This window comes from Cervus elaphus, chromosome X, assembly GCF_910594005.1.
Source record: "Cervus elaphus chromosome X, mCerEla1.1, whole genome shotgun sequence".
NCBI lineage: Eukaryota > Metazoa > Chordata > Mammalia > Artiodactyla > Cervidae > Cervus > Cervus elaphus.
The window spans coordinates 6,049,152-6,072,715 of record NC_057848.1 but is presented as its reverse complement, the minus strand read 5'-3'; positions in this window follow the sequence as shown (position 1 = coordinate 6,072,715).

Below are 23,564 nucleotides of genomic sequence, written 5' to 3'. Positions count from 1 at the left end.
CTGGGCCTCTTGCTCTCCCTGCTGCCCTGAGGCTGCTGGGCCAAAGAGGTCTTGGGCATCCAGCCCCTTGCTGGTCCCTTCCATCTGACGAGTCCCTCTGAGCTCCAGCACCTTGCAGTGTGGAGACAGGCCCTGCCAGCAACGTCCTCTCCAAGGAGGCCTCAACCGAGGCCTAGGCCCAGGGGAAAGGCACCAGCGGGGATGAGCCTGGGGAGGCGCCCAGGCATGTCTGGGCCAAGTCCCCGCAGCCTGCCCCTTGGTGGGGCAGTACCCCCGGAGGCCAGGAACGTCTGGGCAAGGCTGGCCAGGGACAGGGGCCCTGCTGGGTCCTGCCCCTGGCCTGTGGGGCCTCTGAGCACAACCGGCCCTCTCCCGCTGGAAGACCTCCCCGGCTGCCTCCAAAGGCCGCTTTGCAAGCACTCTCGCCGGCTGTTCCCTCCAGCCGCGCAAAATGCTCCCAAGTCCGGGAGAAAAACGCTTCGGGGTGGTGCTCTCTCCCGGCCCTTCCCCCTGAGCCTGAGGGCCAGGCAGGGGGTCCACACTCCCAGGCCAAGGCAGAACCACATGCACACGTCTGTTCCTGCCCCCTACACCGGCAGAGAGCTCGGGGGAGCCAGAGTCTGTCAGGCAGCTGCTGGGCTGGCTGCCCGTGTGGGAAGGGGCAGAGCCGACCTAGAGGCACAGTGGGCCTCTTGCTCTCCCTGCTGCCCTGAGGCTGCTGGGCCAAAGAGGTCTTGGGCATCCAGCCCCTTGCTGGTCCCTTCCCTCTGACGAGTCCCTCTGAGCTCCAGCACCTTGCAGTGTGGAGAGAGCCCCTGCCAGCAACCTCCTCTCCAAGGAGGCCTCAACCGAGGCCTAGGCCCAGGGGAAAGGCACCAGCGGGGATGAGCCTGGGAAGGCGCAGGGGAATGTCTGGACCCAGTCCCCGCAGCCTGCCCCTTGGTGGGGCAGTACCCCCGGAGACCAGGAAGGTCTGGGCAAGGCTGGCCAGGGGAAGGGGCCCTGCTGGGTCCTGCCCCTGGCCTGTGGGGCCTCTGAGCACAACCGGCCCTCTCCCGCTGGAAGACCTCCCCGGCTGCCTCCAAAGGCCGCTTTGCAAGCACTCTCGCCGGCTGTTCCCGCCAGCTGCACACAATGCTCCCAAGCCCGGGAGAAAAGCGCTTCGGGGTGGTGCTCTCTCCCGGCCCTTGCCCCTGAGCCTGGGGGCCAGGCAGGGGGTCCACAGTCCCTGGCCAAGGCAGAACCACATGCACAGGTCTGTTCCTGTCCCCTGCACCAGCAGAGAGCTCGGGGGAGCCAGAGACTCTCAGGCAGCTGCTGGGCTGGCCGCCTGTTTGGGAAGGGGCAGAGCCGACCTAGGGGCACACTGGGCCTCTTGCTCTCCCTGCTGCCCTGAGGCTGCTGGGCCAAAGAGGTCTTGGGCATCCAGCCCCTTGCTGGTCCCTTCCCTCTGACGAGTCCCTCTGAGCTCCAGCACCTTGCAGTGTGGAGAGAGCCCCTGCCAGCAACCTCCTCTCCAAGGAGGCCTCAACCGAGGCCTAGGCCCAGGGGAAAGGCACCAGCGGGGATGAGCCTGGGGAGGCGCCCAGGCATGTCTGGGCCCAGTCCCCGCAGCCTGCCCCTTGGTGGGGCAGTACCCCCGGAGGCCAGGAAGGTCTGGGCAAGGCTGGCCAGGGTCAGGGGCCCTGCTGGGTCCTGCCCCTGGCCTGTGGGGCCTCTGAGCACAACCGGCCCTCTCACGCTGGAAGTCCTCCCCGGCTGCCTCCAAGGCCGCTTTGCAAACACTCTCGCCGGCTGTTCCCGCCAGCTGCGCACAATGCTCCCAAGCCCGGGAGAAAAGCGCTTCGGGGTGGTGCTCTCTCCCTGCCCTTGCCCCTGAGCCTGGGGGCCAGGCAGGGGGTCCACAGTCCCAGGCCAAGGCAGAACCACATGCACACGTCTGTTCCTGCCCCCTGCACCGGCAGAGAGCTCGGGGGAGCCAGAGACTGTCAGGCAGCTGCTGGGCTGGCCGCCTGTGTGGGAAGGGGCAGAGCCGACCTAGGGGCACACTGGGCCTCTTGCTCTCCCTGCTGCCCTGAGGCTGCTGGGCCAAAGAGGTCTTGGGCATCCAGCCCCTTGCTGGTCCCTTCCCTCTGACGAAGACCTCTGAGCTCCAGCACCTTGCAGTGTGGAGAGAGCCCCTGCCAGCAACCTCCTCTCCAAGGAGGCCTCAACCGAGGCCTAGGCCCAGGGGAAAGGCACCAGCGGGGATGAGCCTGGGGAGGCGCCCGGGCATGTCTGGACCCAGTCCCTGCAGCCTGCCCCTTGGTGGGGCAGTAGCCCCGGAGGCCAGGAAGGTCTGGGCAAGGCTGGCCAGGGAAAGGGGACTTGCTGGGTCCTGCCCCTGGCCTGTGGGGCCTCTGAGCACAACCGGCCCTCTCCCGCTGGAAGACCTCCCCGGCTGCCTCCAAAGGCCGCTTTGCAAGCACTCTCGCCGGCTGTTCCCGCCAGCTGCGCACAATGCTCCCAAGCCCGGGAGAAAAGCGCTTCGGGGTGGTGCTCTCTCCCGGCCCTTGCCCCTGAGCCTGGGGGCCAGGCAGGGGGTCCACAGTCCCTGGCCAAGGCAGAACCACATGCACAGGTCTGTTCCTGTCCCCTGCACCAGCAGAGAGCTCGGGGGAGCCAGAGACTCTCAGGCAGCTGCTGGGCTGGCCGCCTGTGTGGGAAGGGGCAGAGCCGACCTAGGGGCACACTGGGCCTCTTGCTCTCCCTGCTGCCCTGAGGCTGCTGGGCCAAAGAGGTCTTGGGCATCCAGCCCCTTGCTGGTCCCTTCCCTCTGACGAAGACCTCTGAGCTCCAGCACCTTGCAGTGTGGAGAGAGCCCCTGCCAGCAACCTCCTCTCCAAGGAGGCCTCAACCGAGGCCTAGGCCCAGGGGAAAGGCACCAGCGGGGATGAGCCTGGGGAGGCGCCCGGGCATGTCTGGACCCAGTCCCCGCAGCCTGCCCCTTGGTGGGGCAGTAGCCCCGGAGGCCAGGAAGGTCTGGGCAAGGCTGGCCAGGGGACGGGGACTTGCTGGATCCTGCCCCTGGCCTGTGGGGCCTCTGAGCACAACCGGCCCTCTCCCGCTGGAAGACCTCCCCGGCTGCCTCCAAAGGCCGCTTTGCAAGCACTCTCGCCGGCTGTTCCCGCCAGCTGCGCACAATGCTCCCAAGCCCGGGAGAAAAGCGCTTCGGGGTGGTGCTCTCTCCCGGCCCTTGCCCCTGAGCCTGGGGGCCAGGCACTGGGTCCACAGTCCCTGGCCAAGGCAGAACCACATGCACAGGTCTGTTCCTGTCCCCTGCACCAGCAGAGAGCTCGGGGGAGCCAGAGACTCTCAGGCAGCTGCTGGGCTGGCCGCCTGTTTGGGAAGGGGCAGAGCCGACCTAGGGGCACACTGGGCCTCTTGCTCTCCCTGCTGCCCTGAGGCTGCTGGGCCAAAGAGGTCTTGGGCATCCAGCCCCTTGCTGGTCCCTTCCCTCTGACGAGTCCCTCTGAGCTCCAGCACCTTGCAGTGTGGAGACAGGCCCTGCCAGCAACCTCCTCTCCAAGGAGGCCTCAACCGAGGCCTAGGTCCAGGGGAAAGGCACCAGCGGGGATGAGCCTGGGGAGGCGCCCAGGCATGTCTGGGCCCAGTCCCCGCAGCCTGCCCCTTGGTGGGGCAGTACCCCCGGAGGCCAGGAACGTCTGGGCAAGGCTGGCCAGGGACAGGGGCCCTGCTGGGTCCTGCCCCTGGCCTGTGGGGCCTCTGAGCACAACCGGCCCTCTCCCACTGGAAGACCTCCCCGGCTGCCTCCAAAGGCCGCTTTGCAAGCACTCTCGCCGGCTGTTCCCGCCAGCCGCGCAAAATGCTCCCAAGTCCGGGAGAAAAGCGCTTCGGGGTGGTGCTCTCTCCCGGCCCTTGCCCCTGAGCCTGAGGGCCAGGCAGGGGGTCCACACTCCCAGGCCAAGGCAGAACCACATGCACACGTCTGTTCCTGCCCCCTACACCGGCAGAGAGCTCGGGGGAGCCAGAGTCTGTCAGGCAGCTGCTGGGCTGGCTGCCCGTGTGGGAAGGGGCAGAGCCGACCTAGAGGCACAGTGGGCCTCTTGCTCTCCCTGCTGCCCTGAGGCTGCTGGGCCAAAGAGGTCTTGGGCATCCAGCCCCTTGCTGGTCCCTTCCCTCTGACGAGTCCCTCTGAGCTCCAGCACCTTGCAGTGTGGAGACAGGCCCTGCCAGCAACCTCCTCTCCAAGGAGGCCTCAACCGAGGCCTAGGCCCAGGGGAAAGGCACCAGCGGGGATGAGCCTGGGGAGGCGCCCAGGCATGTCTGGGCCCAGTCCCCGCAGCCTGCCCCTTGGTGGGGCAGTACCCCCGGAGGCCAGGAAGGTCTGGGAAAGGCTGGCCAGGGTCAGGGGCCCTGCTGGGTCCTGCCCCTGGCCTGTGGGGCCTCTGAGCACAACCGGCCCTCTCCCGCTGGAAGACCTCCCCGGCTGCCTCCAAAGGCCGCTTTGCAAGCACTCTCGCCGGCTGTTCCCGCCAGCCGCGCAAAATGCTCCCAAGTCCGGGAGAAAAGCGCTTCGGGGTGGTGCTCTCTCCCGGCCTTTGCCCCTGAGCCTGAGGGCCAGGCAGGGGTCCACACTCCCAGGCCAAGGCAGAAGCACATGCACACGTCTGTTCCTGTCCCCTGCACCAGCAGAGAGCTCGGGGGAGCCAGAGACTGTCAGGCAGCTGCTGGGCTGGCCGCCTGTTTGGGAAGGGGCAGAGCCGACCTAGGGGCACACTGGGCCTCTTGCTCTCCCTGCTGCCCTGAGGCTGCTGGGCCAAAGAGGTCTTGGGCATCCAGCCCCTTGCTGGTCCCTTCCCTCTGACGAGTCCCTCTGAGCTCCAGCACCTTGCAGTGTGGAGACAGGCCCTGCCAGCAACCTCCTCTCCAAGGAGGCCTCAACCGAGGCCTAGGCCCAGGGGAAAGGCACCAGCGGGGATGAGCCTGGGGAGGCGCCCGGGCATGTCTGGACCAAGTCCCCGCAGCCTGCCCCTTGGTGGGGCAGTAGCCCCGGAGGCCAGGAAGGTCTGGGCAAGGCTCCTCAGGGGAAGGGGACTTGCTGGGTCCTGCCCCTGGCCTGTGGGGCCTCTGAGCACAACCGGCCCTATCCCGCTGGAAGACCTCCCCGGCTGCCTCCAAAGGCCGCTTTGCAAGCACTCTCGCCGGCTGTTCCCGCCAGCTGCGCACAATGCTCCCAAGCCCGGGAGAAAAGCGCTTCGGGGTGGTGCTCTCTCCCGGCCCTTGCCCCTGAGCCTGGGAGCCAGGCAGGGGGTCCACAGTCCCTGGCCAAGGCAGAACCACATGCACAGGTCTGTTCCTGTCCCCTGCACCAGCAGAGAGCTCGGGGGAGCCAGAGACTCTCAGGCAGCTGCTGGGCTGGCCGCCTGTTTGGGAAGGGGCAGAGCCGACCTAGGGGCACACTGGGCCTCTTGCTCTCCCTGCTGCCCTGAGGCTGCTGGGCCAAAGAGGTCTTGGGCATCCAGCCCCTTGCTGGTCCCTTCCCTCTGACGAGTCCCTCTGAGCTCCAGCACCTTGCAGTGTGGAGACAGGCCCTGCCAGCAACGTCCTCTCCAAGGAGGCCTCAACCGAGGCCTAGGCCCAGGGGAAAGGCACCAGCGGGGATGAGCCTGGGGAGGCGCCCAGGCATGTCTGGGCCCAGTCCCCGCAGCCTGCCCCTTGGTGGGGCAGTACCCCCGGAGGCCAGGAAGGTCTGGGCAAGGCTGGCCAGGGTCAGGGGCCCTGCTGGGTCCTGCCCCTGGCCTGTGGGGCCTCTGAGCACAACCGGCCCTCTCCCGCTGGAAGTCCTCCCCGGCTGCCTCCAAGGCCGCTTTGCAAGCACTCTCGCCGGCTGTTCCCGCCAGCTGCGCACAATGCTCCCAAGCCCGGGAGAAAAGCGCTTCGGGGTGGTGCTCTCTCCCTGCCCTTGCCCCTGAGCCTGGGGGCCAGGCAGGGGGTCCACAGTCCCAGGCCAAGGCAGAACCACATGCACACGTCTGTTCCTGCCCCCTGCACCGGCAGAGAGCTCGGGGGAGCCAGAGACTGTCAGGCAGCTGCTGGGCTGGCCGCCTGTGTGGGAAGGGGCAGAGCCGACCTAGGGGCACACTGGGCCTCTTGCTCTCCCTGCTGCCCTGAGGCTGCTGGGCCAAAGAGGTCTTGGGCATCCAGCCCCTTGCTGGTCCCTTCCCTCTGACGAAGACCTCTGAGCTCCAGCACCTTGCAGTGTGGAGAGAGCCCCTGCCAGCAACCTCCTCTCCAAGGAGGCCTCAACCGAGGCCTAGGCCCAGGGGAAAGGCACCAGCGGGGATGAGCCTGGGGAGGCGCCCGGGCATGTCTGGACCCAGTCCCCGCAGCCTGCCCCTTGGTGGGGCAGTAGCCCCGGAGGCCAGGAAGGTCTGGGCAAGGCTGGCCAGGGGAAGGGGACTTGCTGGGTCCTGCCCCTGGCCTGTGGGGCCTCTGAGCACAACCGGCCCTCTCCCGCTGGAAGACCTCCCCGGCTGCCTCCAAAGGCCGCTTTGCAAGCACTCTCGCCGGCTGTTCCCGCCAGCTGCGCACAATGCTCCCAAGCCCGGGAGAAAAGCGCTTCGGGGTGGTGCTCTCTCCCGGCCCTTGCCCCTGAGCCTGGGGGCCAGGCAGGGGGTCCACAGTCCCTGGCCAAGGCAGAACCACATGCACAGGTCTGTTCCTGTCCCCTGCACCAGCAGAGAGCTCGGGGGAGCCAGAGACTCTCAGGCAGCTGCTGGGCTGGCCGCCTGTTTGGGAAGGGGCAGAGCCGACCTAGGGGCACACTGGGCCTCTTGCTCTCCCTGCTGCCCTGAGGCTGCTGGGCCAAAGAGGTCTTGGGCATCCAGCCCCTTGCTGGTCCCTTCCCTCTGACGAGTCCCTCTGAGCTCCAGCACCTTGCAGTGTGGAGACAGGCCCTGCCAGCAACCTCCTCTCCAAGGAGGCCTCAACCGAGGCCTAGGCCCAGGGGAAAGGCACCAGCGGGGATGAGCCTGGGGAGGCGCCCAGGCATGTCTGGGCCCAGTCCCCGCAGCCTGCCCCTTGGTGGGGCAGTACCCCCCGGAGGCCAGGAACGTCTGGGCAAGGCTGGCCAGGGACAGGGGCCCTGCTGGGTCCTGCCCCTGGCCTGTGGGGCCTCTGAGCACAACCGGCCCTCTCCCGCTGGAAGACCTCCCCGGCTGCCTCCAAAGGCCGCTTTGCAAGCACTCTCGCCGGCTGTTCCCGCCAGCCGCGCAAAATGCTCCCAAGTCCGGGAGAAAAGAGCTTCGGGGTGGTGCTCTCTCCCGGCCCTTCCCCCTGAGCCTGAGGGCCAGGCAGGGGGTCCACACTCCCAGGCCAAGGCAGAACCACATGCACACGTCTGTTCCTGCCCCCTACACCGGCAGAGAGCTCGGGGGAGCCAGAGTCTGTCAGGCAGCTGCTGGGCTGGCTGCCCGTGTGGGAAGGGGCAGAGCCGACCTAGAGGCACAGTGGGCCTCTTGCTCTCCCTGCTGCCCTGAGGCTGCTGGGCCAAAGAGGTCTTGGGCATCCAGCCCCTTGCTGGTCCCTTCCCTCTGACGAAGCCCTCTGAGCTCCAGCACCTTGCAGTGTGGAGAGAGCCCCTGCCAGCAACCTCCTCTCCAAGGAGGCCTCAACCGAAGCCTAGGCCCAGGGGAAAGGCACCAGCGGGGATGAGCCTGGGAAGGCGCAGGGGAATGTCTGGACCCAGTCCCCGTAGCCTGCCCCTTGGTGGGGCAGTACCCCCGGAGGCCAGGAAGGTCTGGGCAAGGCTGGCCAGGGGAAGGGGACCTGCTGGGTGCTGTCCCTGGCCTGTGGGGCCTCTGAGCACAACCGACCCTCTCCCGCTGGATGACCTCCCCGGCTGCCTCCAAATGCCGCTTTGCAAGCACTCTCGCCGGCTGTTCCCGCCAGCCGCGCAAAATGCTCCCAAGTCCGGGAGAAAAGCGCTTCGGAGTGGTGCTCTCTCCCGGCCCTTGCCCCTGAGCCTGAGGGCCAGGCAGGGGTCCACACTCCCAGGCCAAGGCAGAACCACATGCACACGTCTGTTCCTGCCCCCTACACCGGCAGAGAGCTCGGGGGAGCCAGAGTCTGTCAGGCAGCTGCTGGGCTGGCCGCCCGTGTGGGAAGGGGCAGAGCCGACCTAGAGGCACAGTGGGCCTCTTGCTCTCCCTGCTGCCCTGAGGCTGCTGGGCCAAAGAGGTCTTGGGCATCCAGCCCCTTGCTGGTCCCTTCCCTCTGACGAAGCCCACTGAGCTCCAGCACCTTGCAGTGTGGAGAGAGCCCCTGCCAGCAACCTCCTCTCCAAGGAGGCCTCAACCGAGGCCTAGGCCCAGGGGAAAGGCACCAGCGGGGATGAGCCTGGGGAGGCGCCCGGGCATGTCTGGACCCAGTCCCCGCAGCCTGCCCCTTGGTGGGGCAGTAGCCCCGGAGGCCAGGAAGGTCTGGGCAAGGCTGGCCAGGGGAAGGGGCCCTGCTGGGTCCTGCCCCTGGCCTGTGGGGCCTCTGAGCACAACCGGCCCTCTCCCGCTGGAAGACCTCCCCGGCTGCCTCCAAAGGCCGCTTTGCAAGCACTCTCGCCGGCTGTTCCCGCCAGCTGCGCACAATGCTCCCAAGCCCGGGAGAAAAGCGCTTCGGGGTGGTGCTCTCTCCCGGCCCTTGCCCCTGAGCCTGGGGGCCAGGCAGGGGGTCCACAGTCCCTGGCCAAGGCAGAACCACATGCACAGGTCTGTTCCTGTCCCCTGCACCAGCAGAGAGCTCGGGGGAGCCAGAGACTCTCAGGCAGCTGCTGGGCTGGCCGCCTGTTTGGGAAGGGGCAGAGCCGACCTAGGGGCACACTGGGCCTCTTGCTCTCCCTGCTGCCCTGAGGCTGCTGGGCCAAAGAGGTCTTGGGCATCCAGCCCCTTGCTGGTCCCTTCCCTCTGACGAGTCCCTCTGAGCTCCAGCACCTTGCAGTGTGGACACAGGCCCTGCCAGCAACCTCCTCTCCAAGGAGGCCTCAACCGAGGCCTAGGCCCAGGGGAAAGGCACCAGCGGGGATGAGCCTGGGGAGGCGCCCGGGCATGTCTGGGCCCAGTCCCCGCAGCCTGCCCCTTGGTGGGGCAGTACCCCCGGAGGCCAGGAAGGTCTGGGCAAGGCTGGCCAGGGTCAGGGGCCCTGCTGGGTCCTGCCCCTGGCCTGTGGGGCCTCTGAGCACAACCGGCCCTCTCACGCTGGAAGTCCTCCCCGGCTGCCTCCAAGGCCGCTTTGCAAGCACTCTCGCCGGCTGTTCCCGCCAGCTGCGCACAATGCTCCCAAGCCCGGGAGAAAAGCGCTTCGGGGTGGTGCTCTCTCCCGGCCCTTGCCCCTGAGCCTGGGGGCCAGGCAGGGGGTCCACAGTCCCAGGCCAAGGCAGAACCACATGCACACATCTGTTCCTGCCCCCTGCACCGGCAGAGAGCTCGGGGGAGCCAGAGACTGTCAGGCAGCTGCTGGGCTGGCCGCCTGTGTGGGAAGGGGCAGAGCCGACCTAGGGGCACACTGGGCCTCTTGCTCTCCCTGCTGCCCTGAGGCTGCTGGGCCAAAGAGGTCTTGGGCATCCAGCCCCTTGCTGGTCCCTTCCCTCTGACGAAGACCTCTGAGCTCCAGCACCTTGCAGTGTGGAGAGAGCCCCTGCCAGCAACCTCCTCTCCAAGGAGACCTCAACCGAGGCCTAGGCCCAGGGGAAAGGCACCAGCGGGGATGATCCTGGGGAGGCGCCCGGGCATGTCTGGACCCAGTCCCCGCAGCCTGCCCCTTGGTGGGGCAGTAGCCCCGGAGGCCAGGAAGGTCTGGGCAAGGCTGACCAGGGGAAGGGGACTTGCTGGGTCCTGCCCCTGGCCTGTGGGGCCTCTGAGCACAACCGGCCCTCTCCCGCTGGAAGACCTCCCCGGCTGCCTCCAAAGGCCGCTTTGCAAGCACTCTCGCCGGCTGTTCCCGCCAGCTGCGCACAATGCTCCCAAGCCCGGGAGAAAAGCGCTTCGGGGTGGTGCTCTCTCCCGGCCCTTGCCCCTGAGCCTGGGGGCCAGGCAGGGGGTCCACAGTCCCTGGCCAAGGCAGAACCACATGCACAGGTCTGTTCCTGTCCCCTGCACCAGCAGAGAGCTCGGGGGAGCCAGAGACTCTCAGGCAGCTGCTGGGCTGGCTGCCTGTTTGGGAAGGGGCAGAGCCGACCTAGGGGCACACTGGGCCTCTTGCTCTCCCTGCTGCCCTGAGGCTGCTGGGCCAAAGAGGTCTTGGGCATCCAGCCCCTTGCTGGTCCCTTCCCTCTGACGAGTCCCTCTGAGCTCCAGCACCTTGCAGTGTGGACACAGGCCCTGCCAGCAACCTCCTCTCCAAGGAGGCCTCAACCGAGGCCTAGGTCCAGGGGAAAGGCACCAGCGGGGATGAGCCTGGGGAGGCGCCCAGGCATGTCTGGGCCCAGTCCCCGCAGCCTGCCCCTTGGTGGGGCAGTACCCCCGGAGGCCAGGAACGTCTGGGCAAGGCTGGCCAGGGACAGGGGCCCTGCTGGGTCCTGCCCCTGGCCTGTGGGGCCTCTGAGCACAACCGGCTATCTCCCGCTGGAAGACCTCCCCGGCTGCCTCCAAAGGCCGCTTTGCAAGCACTCTCGCCGGCTGTTCCCGCCAGCCGCGCAAAATGCTCCCAAGCCCGGGAGAAAAGCGCTTCGGGGTGGTGCTCTCTCCCGGCCCTTCCCCCTGAGCCTGAGGGCCAGGCAGGGGGTCCACACTCCCAGGCCAAGGCAGAACCACATGCACACGTCTGTTCCTGCCCCCTACACCGGCAGAGAGCTCGGGGGAGCCAGAGTCTGTCAGGCAGCTGCTGGGCTGGCTGCCCGTGTGGGAAGGGGCAGAGCCGACCTAGAGGCACAGTGGGCCTCTTGCTCTCCCTGCTGCCCTGAGGCTGCTGGGCCAAAGAGGTCTTGGGCATCCAGCCCCTTGCTGGTCCCTTCCCTCTGACGAGTCCCTCTGAGCTCCAGCACCTTGCAGTGTGGAGACAGGCCCTGCCAGCAACCTCCTCTCCAAGGAGGCCTCAACCGAGGCCTAGGCCCAGGGGAAAGGCACCAGCGGGGATGAGCCTGGGGAGGCGCCCAGGCATGTCTGGGCCCAGTCCCCGCAGCCTGCCCCTTGGTGGGGCAGTACCCCCGGAGGCCAGGAAGGTCTGGGAAAGGCTGGCCAGGGTCAGGGGCCCTGCTGGGTCCTGCCCCTGGCCTGTGGGGCCTCTGAGCACAACCGGCCCTCTCCCGCTGGAAGACCTCCCCGGCTGCCTCCAAAGGCCGCTTTGCAAGCACTCTCGCCGGCTGTTCCCGCCAGCCGCGCAAAATGCTCCCAAGTCCGGGAGAAAAGCGCTTCGGGGTGGTGCTCTCTCCCGGCCTTTGCCCCTGAGCCTGAGGGCCAGGCAGGGGTCCACACTCCCAGGCCAAGGCAGAAGCACATGCACACGTCTGTTCCTGTCCCCTGCACCAGCAGAGAGCTCGGGGGAGCCAGAGACTGTCAGGCAGCTGCTGGGCTGGCCGCCTGTTTGGGAAGGGGCAGAGCCGACCTAGGGGCACACTGGGCCTCTTGCTCTCCCTGCTGCCCTGAGGCTGCTGGGCCAAAGAGGTCTTGGGCATCCAGCCCCTTGCTGGTCCCTTCCCTCTGACGAGTCCCTCTGAGCTCCAGCACCTTGCAGTGTGGAGACAGGCCCTGCCAGCAACCTCCTCTCCAAGCAGGCCTCAACAGAGGCCTAGGCCCAGGGGAAAGGCACCAGCGGGGATGAGCCTGGGGAGGCGCCCAGGCATGTCTGGGCCCAGTCCCCGCAGCCTGCCCCTTGGTGGGGCAGTACCCCCGGAGGCCAGGAAGGCCTGGGCAAGGATGGCCAGGGTCAGGGGCCCTGCTGGGTCCTGCCCCTGGCCTGTGGGGCCTCTGAGCACAACCGGCCCTCTCACGCTGAAAGTCCTCCCCGGCTGCCTCCAAGGCCGCTTTGCAAGCACTCTCGCCGGCTGTTCCCGCCAGCTGCGCACAATGCTCCCAAGCCCGGGAGAAAAGCGCTTCAGGGTGGTGCTCTCTCCCGGCCCTTGCCCCTGAGCCTGTGGGCCAGGCAGGGGGTCCACAGTCCGTGGCCAAGGCAGAACCACATGCACACGTCTGTTCCTGCCCCCTGCACCGGCAGAGAGCTCGGGGGAGCCAGAGACTGTCAGGCAGCTGCTGGGCTGGCCGCCTGTGTGGGAAGGGGCAGAGCCGACCTAGGGGCACACTGGGCCTCTTGCTCTCCCTGCTGCCCTGAGGCTGCTGGGCCAAAGAGGTCTTGGGCATCCAGCCCCTTGCTGGTCCCTTCCCTCTGACGAAGACCTCTGAGCTCCAGCACCTTGCAGTGTGGAGAGAGCCCCTGCCAGCAACCTCCTCTCCAAGGAGGCCTCAACCGAGGCCTAGGCCCAGGGGAAAGGCACCAGCGGGGATGAGCCTGGGGAGGCGCCCGGGCATGTCTGGACCAAGTCCCCGCAGCCTGCCCCTTGGTGGGGCAGTAGCCCCGGAGGCCAGGAAGGTCTGGGCAAGGCTCCTCAGGGGAAGGGGACTTGCTGGGTCCTGCCCCTGGCCTGTGGGGCCTCTGAGCACAACCGGCCCTCTCCCGCTGGAAGACCTCCCCGGCTGCCTCCAAAGGCCGCTTTGCAAGCACTCTCGCCGGCTGTTCCCGCCAGCTGCGCACAATGCTCCCAAGCCCGGGAGAAAAGCGCTTCGGGGTGGTGCTCTCTCCCGGCCCTTGCCCCTGAGCCTGGGAGACAGGCAGGGGGTCCACAGTCCCTGGCCAAGGCAGAACCACATGCACAGGTCTGTTCCTGTCCCCTGCACCAGCAGAGAGCTCGGGGGAGCCAGAGACTCTCAGGCAGCTGCTGGGCTGGCCGCCTGTTTGGGAAGGGGCAGAGCCGACCTAGGGGCACACTGGGCCTCTTGCTCTCCCTGCTGCCCTGAGGCTGCTGGGCCAAAGAGGTCTTGGGCATCCAGCCCCTTGCTGGTCCCTTCCCTCTGACGAGTCCCTCTGAGCTCCAGCACCTTGCAGTGTGGAGACAGGCCCTGCCAGCAACGTCCTCTCCAAGGAGGCCTCAACCGAGGCCTAGGCCCAGGGGAAAGGCACCAGCGGGGATGAGCCTGGGGAGGCGCCCAGGCATGTCTGGGCCCAGTCCCCGCAGCCTGCCCCTTGGTGGGGCAGTACCCCCGGAGGCCAGGAAGGTCTGGGCAAGGCTGGCCAGGGTCAGGGGCCCTGCTGGGTCCTGCCCCTGGCCTGTGGGGCCTCTGAGCACAACCGGCCCTCTCCCGCTGGAAGTCCTCCCCGGCTGCCTCCAAGGCCGCTTTGCAAGCACTCTCGCCGGCTGTTCCCGCCAGCTGCGCACAATGCTCCCAAGCCCGGGAGAAAAGCGCTTCGGGGTGGTGCTCTCTCCCTGCCCTTGCCCCTGAGCCTGGGGGCCAGGCAGGGGGTCCACAGTCCCAGGCCAAGGCAGAACCACATGCACACGTCTGTTCCTGCCCCCTGCACCGGCAGAGAGCTCGGGGGAGCCAGAGACTGTCAGGCAGCTGCTGGGCTGGCCGCCTGTGTGGGAAGGGGCAGAGCCGACCTAGGGGCACACTGGGCCTCTTGCTCTCCCTGCTGCCCTGAGGCTGCTGGGCCAAAGAGGTCTTGGGCATCCAGCCCCTTGCTGGTCCCTTCCCTCTGACGAAGACCTCTGAGCTCCAGCACCTTGCAGTGTGGAGAGAGCCCCTGCCAGCAACCTCCTCTCCAAGGAGGCCTCAACCGAGGCCTAGGCCCAGGGGAAAGGCACCAGCGGGGATGAGCCTGGGGAGGCGCCCGGGCATGTCTGGACCCAGTCCCCGCAGCCTGCCCCTTGGTGGGGCAGTAGCCCCGGAGGCCAGGAAGGTCTGGGCAAGGCTGGCCAGGGGAAGGGGACTTGCTGGGTCCTGCCCCTGGCCTGTGGGGCCTCTGAGCACAACCGGCCCTCTCCCGCTGGAAGACCTCCCCGGCTGCCTCCAAAGGCCGCTTTGCAAGCACTCTCGCCGGCTGTTCCCGCCAGCTGCGCACAATGCTCCCAAGCCCGGGAGAAAAGCGCTTCGGGGTGGTGCTCTCTCCCGGCCCTTGCCCCTGAGCCTGGGGGCCAGGCAGGGGGTCCACAGTCCCTGGCCAAGGCAGAACCACATGCACAGGTCTGTTCCTGTCCCCTGCACCAGCAGAGAGCTCGGGGGAGCCAGAGACTCTCAGGCAGCTGCTGGGCTGGCCGCCTGTTTGGGAAGGGGCAGAGCCGACCTAGGGGCACACTGGGCCTCTTGCTCTCCCTGCTGCCCTGAGGCTGCTGGGCCAAAGAGGTCTTGGGCATCCAGCCCCTTGCTGGTCCCTTCCCTCTGACGAGTCCCTCTGAGCTCCAGCACCTTGCAGTGTGGAGACAGGCCCTGCCAGCAACGTCCTCTCCAAGGAGGCCTCAACCGAGGCCTAGGCCCAGGGGAAAGGCACCAGCGGGGATGAGCCTGGGGAGGCGCCCAGGCATGTCTGGGCCCAGTCCCCGCAGCCTGCCCCTTGGTGGGGCAGTACCCCCGGAGGCCAGGAACGTCTGGGCAAGGCTGGCCAGGGACAGGGGCCCTGCTGGGTCCTGCCCCTGGCCTGTGGGGCCTCTGAGCACAACCGGCCCTCTCCCGCTGGAAGACCTCCCCGGCTGCCTCCAAAGGCCGCTTTGCAAGCACTCTCGCCGGCTGTTCCCGCCAGCCGCGCAAAATGCTCCCAAGTCCGGGAGAAAAGCGCTTCGGGGTGGTGCTCTCTCCCGGCCCTTCCCCCTGAGCCTGAGGGCCAGGCAGGGGGTCCACACTCCCAGGCCAAGGCAGAACCACATGCACACGTCTGTTCCTGCCCCCTACACCGGCAGAGAGCTCGGGGGAGCCAGAGTCTGTCAGGCAGCTGCTGGGCTGGCTGCCCGTGTGGGAAGGGGCAGAGCCGACCTAGAGGCACAGTGGGCCTCTTGCTCTCCCTGCTGCCCTGAGGCTGCTGGGCCAAAGAGGTCTTGGGCATCCAGCCCCTTGCTGGTCCCTTCCCTCTGACGAAGCCCTCTGAGCTCCAGCACCTTGCAGTGTGGAGAGAGCCCCTGCCAGCAACCTCCTCTCCAAGGAGGCCTCAACCGAGGCCTAGGCCCAGGGGAAAGGCACCAGCGGGGATGAGCCTGGGAAGGCGCAGGGGAATGTTTGGACCCAGTCCCCGTAGCCTGCCCCTTGGTGGGGCAGTACCCCCGGAGGCCAGGAAGGTCTGGGCAAGGCTGGCCAGGGGAAGGGGACCTGCTGGGTGCTGTCCCTGGCCTGTGGGGCCTCTGAGCACAACCGACCCTCTCCCGCTGGAAGAACTCCCCGGCTGCCTCCAAAGGCCGCTTTGCAAGCACTCTCGCCGGCTGTTCCCGCCAGCCGCGCAAAATGCTCCCAAGTCCGGGAGAAAAGCGCTTCGGGGTGGTGCTCTCTCCCGGCCCTTGCCCCTGAGCCTGAGGGCCAGGCAGGGTTCCACACTCCCAGGCCAAGGCAGAACCACATGCGCACGTCTGTTCCTGCCCCCTACACCGGCAGAGAGCTCGGGGGAGCCAGAGTCTGTCAGGCAGCTGCTGGGCTGGCCGCCCGTGTGGGAAGGGGCAGAGCCGACCTAGAGGCACAGTGGGCCTCTTGCTCTCCCTGCTGCCCTGAGGCTGCTGGGCCAAAGAGGTCTTGGGCATCCAGCCCCTTGCTGGTCCCTTCCCTCTGACGAAGCCCTCTGAGCTCCAGCACCTTGCAGTGTGGAGAGAGCCCCTGCCAGCAACCTCCTCTCCAAGGAGGCCTCAACCGAGGCCTAGGCCCAGGGGAAAGGCACCAGCGGGGATGAGCCTGGGGAGGCGCCCGGGCATGTCTGGACCCAGTCCCCGCAGCCTGACCCTTGGTGGGGCAGTAGCCCCGGAGGCCAGGAAGGTCTGGGCAAGGCTGGCCAGGGGACGGGGACTTGCTGGGTCCTGCCCCTGGCCTGTGGGGCCTCTGAGCACAACCGGCCCTCTCCCGCTGGAAGACCTCCCCGGCTGCCTCCAAAGGCCGCTTTGCAAGCACTCTCGCCGGCTGTTCCCGCCAGCTGCGCACAATGATCCCAAGCCCGGGAGAAAAGCGCTTCGGGGTGGTGCTCTCTCCCGGCCCTTGCCCCTGAGCCTGGGGGCCAGGCAGGGGGTCCACAGTCCCTGGCCAAGGCAGAACCACATGCACAGGTCTGTTCCTGTCCCCTGCACCAGCAGAGAGCTCGGGGGAGCCAGAGACTCTCAGGCAGCTGCTGGGCTGGCCGCCTGTGTGGGAAGGGGCAGAGCCGACCTAGGGGCACACTGGGCCTCTTGCTCTCCCTGCTGCCCTGAGGCTGCTGGGCCAAAGAGGTCTTGGGCATCCAGCCCCTTGCTGGTCCCTTCCCTCTGACGAGTCCCTCTGAGCTCCAGCACCTTGCAGTGTGGAGACAGCACCTGCCAGCAACCTCCTCTCCAAGGAGGCCTCAACCGAGGCCTAGGCCCAGGGGAAAGGCACCAGCGGGGATGAGCCTGGGGAGGCGCCCAGACATGTCTGGACCCAGTCCCCGCAGCCTGACCCTTGGTGGGGCAGTAGCCCCGGAGGCCAGGAAGGTCTGGGCAAGGCTGGCCAGGGGAAGGGGACTTGCTGGGTCCTGCCCCTGGCCTGTGGGGCCTCTGAGCACAACCGGCCCTCTCCCGCTGGAAGACCTCCCCGGCTGCCTCCAAAGGCCGCTTTGCAAGCACTCTCGCCGGCTGTTCCCGCCAGCCGCGCAAAATGCTCCCAAGTCCGGGAGAAAAGCGCTTCGGGGTGGTGCTCTCTCCCGGCCCTTCCCCCTGAGCCTGAGGGCCAGGCAGGGGGTCCACACTCCCAGGCCAAGGCAGAACCACATGCACACGTCTGTTCCTGCCCCCTACACCGGCAGAGAGCTCGGGGGAGCCAGAGTCTGTCAGGCAGCTGCTGGGCTGGCTGCCCGAGTGGGAAGGGGCAGAGCCGACCTAGAGGCACAGTGGGCCTCTTGCTCTCCCTGCTGCCCTGAGGCTGCTGGGCCAAAGAGGTCTTGGGCATCCAGCCCCTTGCTGGTCCCTTCCCTCTGACGAAGCCCTCTGAGCTCCAGCACCTTGCAGTGTGGAGAGAGCCCCTGCCAGCAACCTCCTCTCCAAGGAGGCCTCAACCGAGGCCTAGGCACAGGGGAAAGGCACCAGCGGGGATGAGCCTGGGAAGGCGCAGGGGAATGTCTGGACCCAGTCCCCGCAGCCTGCCCCTTGGTGGGGCAGTACCCCCGGAGACCAGGAAGGTCTGGGCAAGGCTGGCCAGGGGAAAGGGCCCTGCTGGGTCCTGCCCCTGGCCTGTGGGGCCTCTGAGCACAACCGGCCCTCTCCCGCTGGAAGACCTCCCCGGCTGCCTCCAAAGGCCGCTTTGCAAGCACTCTCGCCGGCTGTTCCCGCCAGCTGCGCACAATGCTCCCAAGCCCGGGAGAAAAGCGCTTTGGGGTGGTGCTCTCTCCCGGCCCTTGCCCCTGAGCCTGGGGGCCAGGCAGGGGGTCCACAGTCCGTGGCCAAGGCAGAACCACATGCACAGGTCTGTTCCTGCCCCCTGCACCAGCAGAGAGCTCGGGGGAGCCAGAGACTCTCAGGCAGCTGCTGGGCTGGCCGCCTGTGTGGGAAGGGGCAGAGCCGACCTAGGGGCACACTGGGCCTCTTGCTCTCCCTGCTGCCCTGAGGCTGCTGGGCCAAAGAGGTCTTGGGCATCCAGCCCCTTGCTGGTCCCTTCCCTCTGACGAGTCCCTCTGAGCTCCAGCACCTTGCAGTGTGGAGACAGCACCTGCCAGCAACCTCCTCTCCAAGGAGGCCTCAACCGAGGCCTAGGCCCAGGGGAAAGGCACCAGCGGGGATGAGCCTGGGGAGGCGCCCAGACATGTCTGGGCCCAGTCCCCGCAGCCTGCCCCTTGGTGGGGCTGTACCCCCGGAGGCCAGGAAGGTCTGGGCAAAGCTGGCCAGGGGCAGGGGCCCTGCTGGGTCCTGCCCCTGGCCTGTGGGGCCTCTGAGCACAACCGGCCCTCTCCCGCTGGAAGACCTCCCCGGCTGCCTCCAAAGGCCGCTTTGCAAGCACTCTCGCCGGCTGTTCCGGCCAGCCGCGCAAAATGCTCCCAAGTCCGGGAGAAAAGCGCTTCGGGGTGGTGCTCTCTCCCGGCCCTTCCCCCTGAGCCTGAGGGCCAGGCAGGGGGTCCACACTCCCAGGCCAAGGCAGAACCACATGCACACGTCTGTTCCTGCCCCCTACACCGGCAGAGAGCTCGGGGGAGCCAGAGTCTGTCAGGCAGCTGCTGGGCTGGCTGCCCGTGTGGGAAGGGGCAGAGCCGACCTAGAGGCACAGTGGGCCTCTTGCTCTCCCTGCTGCCCTGAGGCTGCTGGGCCAAAGAGGTCTTGGGCATCCAGCCCCTTGCTGGTCCCTTCCCTCTGACGAAGCCCTCTGAGCTCCAGCACCTTGCAGTGTGGAGAGAGCCCCTGCCAGCAACCTCCTCTCCAAGGAGGCCTCAACCGAGGCCTAGGCCCAGGGGAAAGGCACCAGCGGGGATGAGCCTGGGAAGGCGCAGGGGAATGTCTGGACCCAGTCCCCGTAGCCTGCCCCTTGGTGGGGCAGTACCCCCGGAGGCCAGGAAGGTCTGGGCAAGGCTGGCCAGGGGAAGGGGACCTGCTGGGTGCTGTCCCTGGCCTGTGGGGCCTCTGAGCACAACCGACCCTCTCCCGCTGGAAGACCTCCCCGGCTGCCTCCAAAGGCCGCTTTGCAAGCACTCTCGCCGGCTGTTCCCGCCAGCCGCGCAAAATGCTCCCAAGTCCGGGAGAAAAGCGCTTCGGGGTGGTGCTCTCTCCCGGCCATTGCCCCTGAGCCTGAGGGCCAGGCAGGGTTCCACACTCCCAGGCCAAGGCAGAACCACATGCACACGTCTGTTCCTGCCCCCTACACCGGCAGAGAGCTCGGGGGAGCCAGAGTCTGTCAGGCAGCTGCTGGGCTGGCTGCCCGTGTGGGAAGGGGCAGAGCCGACCTAGAGGCACAGTGGGCCTCTTGCTCTCCCTGCTGCCCTGAGGCTGCTGGGCCAAAGAGGTCTTGGGCATCCAGCCCCTTGCTGGTCCCTTCCCTCTGACGAGTCCCTCTGAGCTCCAGCACCTTGCAGTGTGGAGACAGGCCCTGCCAGCAACCTCCTCTCCAAGGAGGCCTCAACCGAGGCCTAGGCCCAGGGGAAAGGCACCAGCGGGGATGAGCCTGGGGAGGCGCCCGGGCATGTCTGCGCCCAGTCCCCGCAGCCTGCCCCTTGGTGGGGCAGTACCCCCGGAGGCCAGGAAGGTCTGGGCAAGGCTGGCCAGGGTCAGGGGCCCTGCTGGGTCCTGCCCCTGGCCTTTGGGGCCTCTGAGCACAACCGGCCCTCTCACGCTGGAAGTCCTCCCCGGCTGCCTCCAAGGCCGCTTTGCAAGCACTCTCGCCGGCTGTTCCCGCCAGCTGCGCACAATGCTCCCAAGCCCGGGAGAAAAGCGCTTCGGGGTGGTGCTCTCTCCCGGCCCTTGCCCCTGAGCCTGGGGGCCAGGCAGGGGGTCCACAGTCCCAGGCCAAGGCAGAACCACATGCACACGTCTGTTCCTGCCCCCTGCACCGGCAGAGAGCTCGGGGGAGCCAGAGACTGTCAGGCAGCTGCTGGGCTGGCCGCCTGTGTGGGAAGGGGCAGAGCCGACCTAGGGGCACACTGGGCCTCTTGCTCTCCCTGCTGCCCTGAGGCTGCTGGGCCAAAGAGGTCTTGGGCATCCAGCCCCTTGCTGGTCCCTTCCCTCTGACGAAGACCTCTGAGCTCCAGCACCTTGCAGTGTGGAGGGAGCCCCTGCCAGCAACCTCCTCTCCAAGGAGGCCTCAACCGAGGCCTAGGCCCAGTGGAAAGGCACCAGCGGGGATGAGCCTGGGGAGGCGCCCGGGCATGTCTGGACCCAGTCCCCGCAGCCTCCCCCTTGGTGGGGCAGTAGCCCCGGAGGCCAGGAAGGTCTGGGCAAGGCTGGCCAGGGGAAGGGGACTTGCTGGGTCCTGCCCCTGGCCTGTGGGGCCTCTGAGCACAACCGGCCCTCTCCCGCTGGAAGACCTCCCCGGCTGCCTCCAAAGGCCGCTTTGCAAGCACTCTCGCCGGCTGTTCCCGCCAGCTGCGCACAATGCTCCCAAGCCCGGGAGAAAAGCGCTTCGGGGTGGTGCTCTCTCCCGGCCCTTGCCCCTGAGCCTGGGGGCCAGGCAGGGGGTCCACAGTCCCTGGCCAAGGCAGAACCACATGCACAGGTCTGTTCCTGTCCCCTGCACCAGCAGAGAGCTCGGGGGAGCCAGAGACTCTCAGGCAGCTGCTGGGCTGGCCGCCTGTTTGGGAAGGGGCAGAGCCGACCTAGGGGCACACTGGGCCTCTTGCTCTCCCTGCTGCCCTGAGGCTGCTGGGCCAAAGAGGTCTTGGGCATCCAGCCCCTTGCTGGTCCCTTCCCTCTGACGAGTCCCTCTGAGCTCCAGCACCTTGCAGTGTGGAGACAGGCCCTGCCAGCAACCTCCTCTCCAAGGAGGCCTCAACCGAGGCCTAGGCCCAGGGGAAAGGCACCAGCGGGGATGAGCCTGGGGAGGCGCCCAGGCATGTCTGGGCCCAGTCCCCGCAGCCTGCCCCTTGGTGGGGCAGTACCCCCGGAGGCCAGGAACGTCTGGGCAAGGCTGGCCAGGGACAGGGGCCCTGCTGGGTCCTGCCCCTGGCCTGTGGGGCCTCTGAGCACAACCGGCCCTCTCCCGCTGGAAGACCTCCCCGGCTGCCTCCAAAGGCCGCTTTGCAAGCACTCTCGCCGGCTGTTCCCGCCAGCCGCGCAAAATGCTCCCAAGTCCGGGAGAAAAGTGCTTCGGGGTGGTGCTCTCTCCCGGCCCTTCCCCCTGAGCCTGAGGGCCAGGCAGGGGGTCCACACTCCCAGGCCAAGGCAGAACCACATGCACACGTCTGTTCCTGCCCCCTACACCGGCAGAGAGCTCGGGGGAGCCAGAGTCTGTCAGTCAGCTGCTGGGCTGGCTGCCCGTGTGGGAAGGGGCAGAGCCGACCTAGAGGCACAGTGGGCCTCTTGCTCTCCCTGCTGCCCTGAGGCTGCTGGGCCAAAGAGGTCTTGGGCATCCAGCCCCTTGCTGGTCCCTTCCCTCTGACGAAGCCCTCTGAGCTCCAGCACCTTGCAGTGTGGAGAGAGCCGCTGCCAGCAACCTCCTCTCCAAGGAGGCCTCAACCGAAGCCTAGGCCCAGGGGAAAGGCACCAGCGGGGATGAGCCTGGGAAGGCGCAGGGGAATGTCTGGACCCAGTCCCCGCAGCCTGCCCCTTGGTGGGGCAGTACCCCCGGAGACCAGGAAGGTCTGGGCAAGGCTGGCCAGGGGAAGGGGCCCTGCTGGGTCCTGCCCCTGGCCTGTGGGGCCTCTGAGCACAACCGGCCCTCTCCCGCTGGAAGACCTCCCCGGCTGCCTCCAAAGGCCGCTTTGCAAGCACTCTCGCCGGCTGTTCCCGCCAGCTGCACACAATGCTCCCAAGCCCGGGAGAAAAGCGCTTCGGGGGTGGTGCTCTCTCCCGGCCCTTGCCCCTGAGCCTGGGGGCCAGGCAGGGGGTCCACAGTCCCTGGCCAAGGCAGAACCACATGCACAGGTCTGTTCCTGTCCCCTGCACCAGCAGAGAGGTCGGGGGAGCCAGAGACTCTCAGGCAGCTGCTGGGCTGGCCGCCTGTTTGGGAAGGGGCAGAGCCGACCTAGGGGCACACTGGGCCTCTTGCTCTCCCTGCTGCCCTGAGGCTGCTGGGCCAAAGAGGTCTTGGGCATCCAGCCCCTTGCTGGTCCCTTCCCTCTGACGAGTCCCTCTGAGCTCCAGCACCTTGCAGTGTGGACACAGGCCCTGCCAGCAACCTCCTCTCCAAGGAGGCCTCAACCGAGGCCTAGGCCCAGGGGAAAGGCACCAGCGGGGATGAGCCTGGGGAGGCGCCCAGGCATGTCTGGGCCCAGTCCCCGCAGCCTGCCCCTTGGTGGGGCAGTACCCCCGGAGGCCAGGAAGGTCTGGGCAAGGCTGGCCAGGGGCAGGGGCCCTGCTGGGTCCTGCCCCTGGCCTGTAGGGCCTCTGAGCACAACCGGCCCTCTCACGCTGGAAGTCCTCCCCGGCTGCCTCCAAAGGCCGCTTTGCAAGCACTCTCGCCGGCTGTTCCCGCCAGCTGCGCACAATGCTCCCAAGCCCGGGAGAAAAGCGATTCGGGGTGGTGCTCTCTCCCGGCCCTTGCCCCTGAGCCTGAGGGCCAGGCAGGGGGTCCACAGTCCCAGGCCAAGGCAGAACCACATGCACACGTCTGTTCCTGCCCCCTGCACCGGCAGAGAGCTCGGGGGAGCCAGAGACTGTCAGGCAGCTGCTGGGCTGGCCGCCTGTGTGGGAAGGGGCAGAGCCGACCTAGGGGCACACTGGGCCTCTTGCTCTCCCTGCTGCCCTGAGGCTGCGGGGCCAAAGAGGTCTTGGGCATCCAGCCCCTTGCTGGTCCCTTCCCTCTGACGAAGACCTCTGAGCTCCAGCACCTTGCAGTGTGGAGAGAGCCCCTGCCAGCAACCTCCTCTCCAAGGAGGCCTCAACCGAGGCCTAGGCCCAGGGGAAAGGCACCAGCGGGGATGAGCCTGGGGAGGCGCCCGGGCATGTCTGGACCCAGTCCCCGCAGCCTGCCCCTTGGTGGGGCAGTAGCCCCGGAGGCCAGGAAGGTCTGGGCAAGGCTGGCCAGGGGAAGGGGACTTGCTGGGTCCTGCCCCTGGCCTGTGGGGCCTCTGAGCACAACCGGCCCTCTCCCGCTGGAAGACCTCCCCGGCTGCCTCCAAAGGCCGCTTTGCAAGCACTCTCGCCGGCTGTTCCCGCCAGCTGCGCACAATGCTCCCAAGTCCGGGAGAAAAGCGCTTCGGGGTGGTGCTCTCTCCCGGCCCTTCCCCCTGAGCCTGAGGGCCAGGCAGGGGGTCCACACTCCCAGGCCAAGGCAGAACCACATGCACACGTCTGTTCCTGCCCCCTACACCGGCAGAGAGCTCGGGGGAGCCAGAGTCTGTCAGGCAGCTGCTGGGCTGGCTGCCCGTGTGGGAAGGGGCAGAGCCGACCTAGAGGCACAGTGGGCCTCTTGCTCTCCCTGCTGCCCTGAGGCTGCTGGGCCAAAGAGGTCTTGGGCATCCAGCCCCTTGCTGGTCCCTTCCCTCTGACGAAGCCCTCTGAGCTCCAGCACCTTGCAGTGTGGAGAGAGCCCCTGCCAGCAACCTCCTCTCCAAGGAGGCCTCAACCGAGGCCTAGGCACAGGGGAAAGGCACCAGCGGGGATGAGCCTGGGAAGGCGCAGGGGAATGTCTGGACCCAATCCCCGCAGCCTGCCCCTTGGTGGGGCAGTACCCCCGGAGACCAGGAAGGTCTGGGCAAGGCTGGCCAGGGGAAGGGGCCCTGCTGGGTCCTGCCCCTGGCCTGTGGGGCCT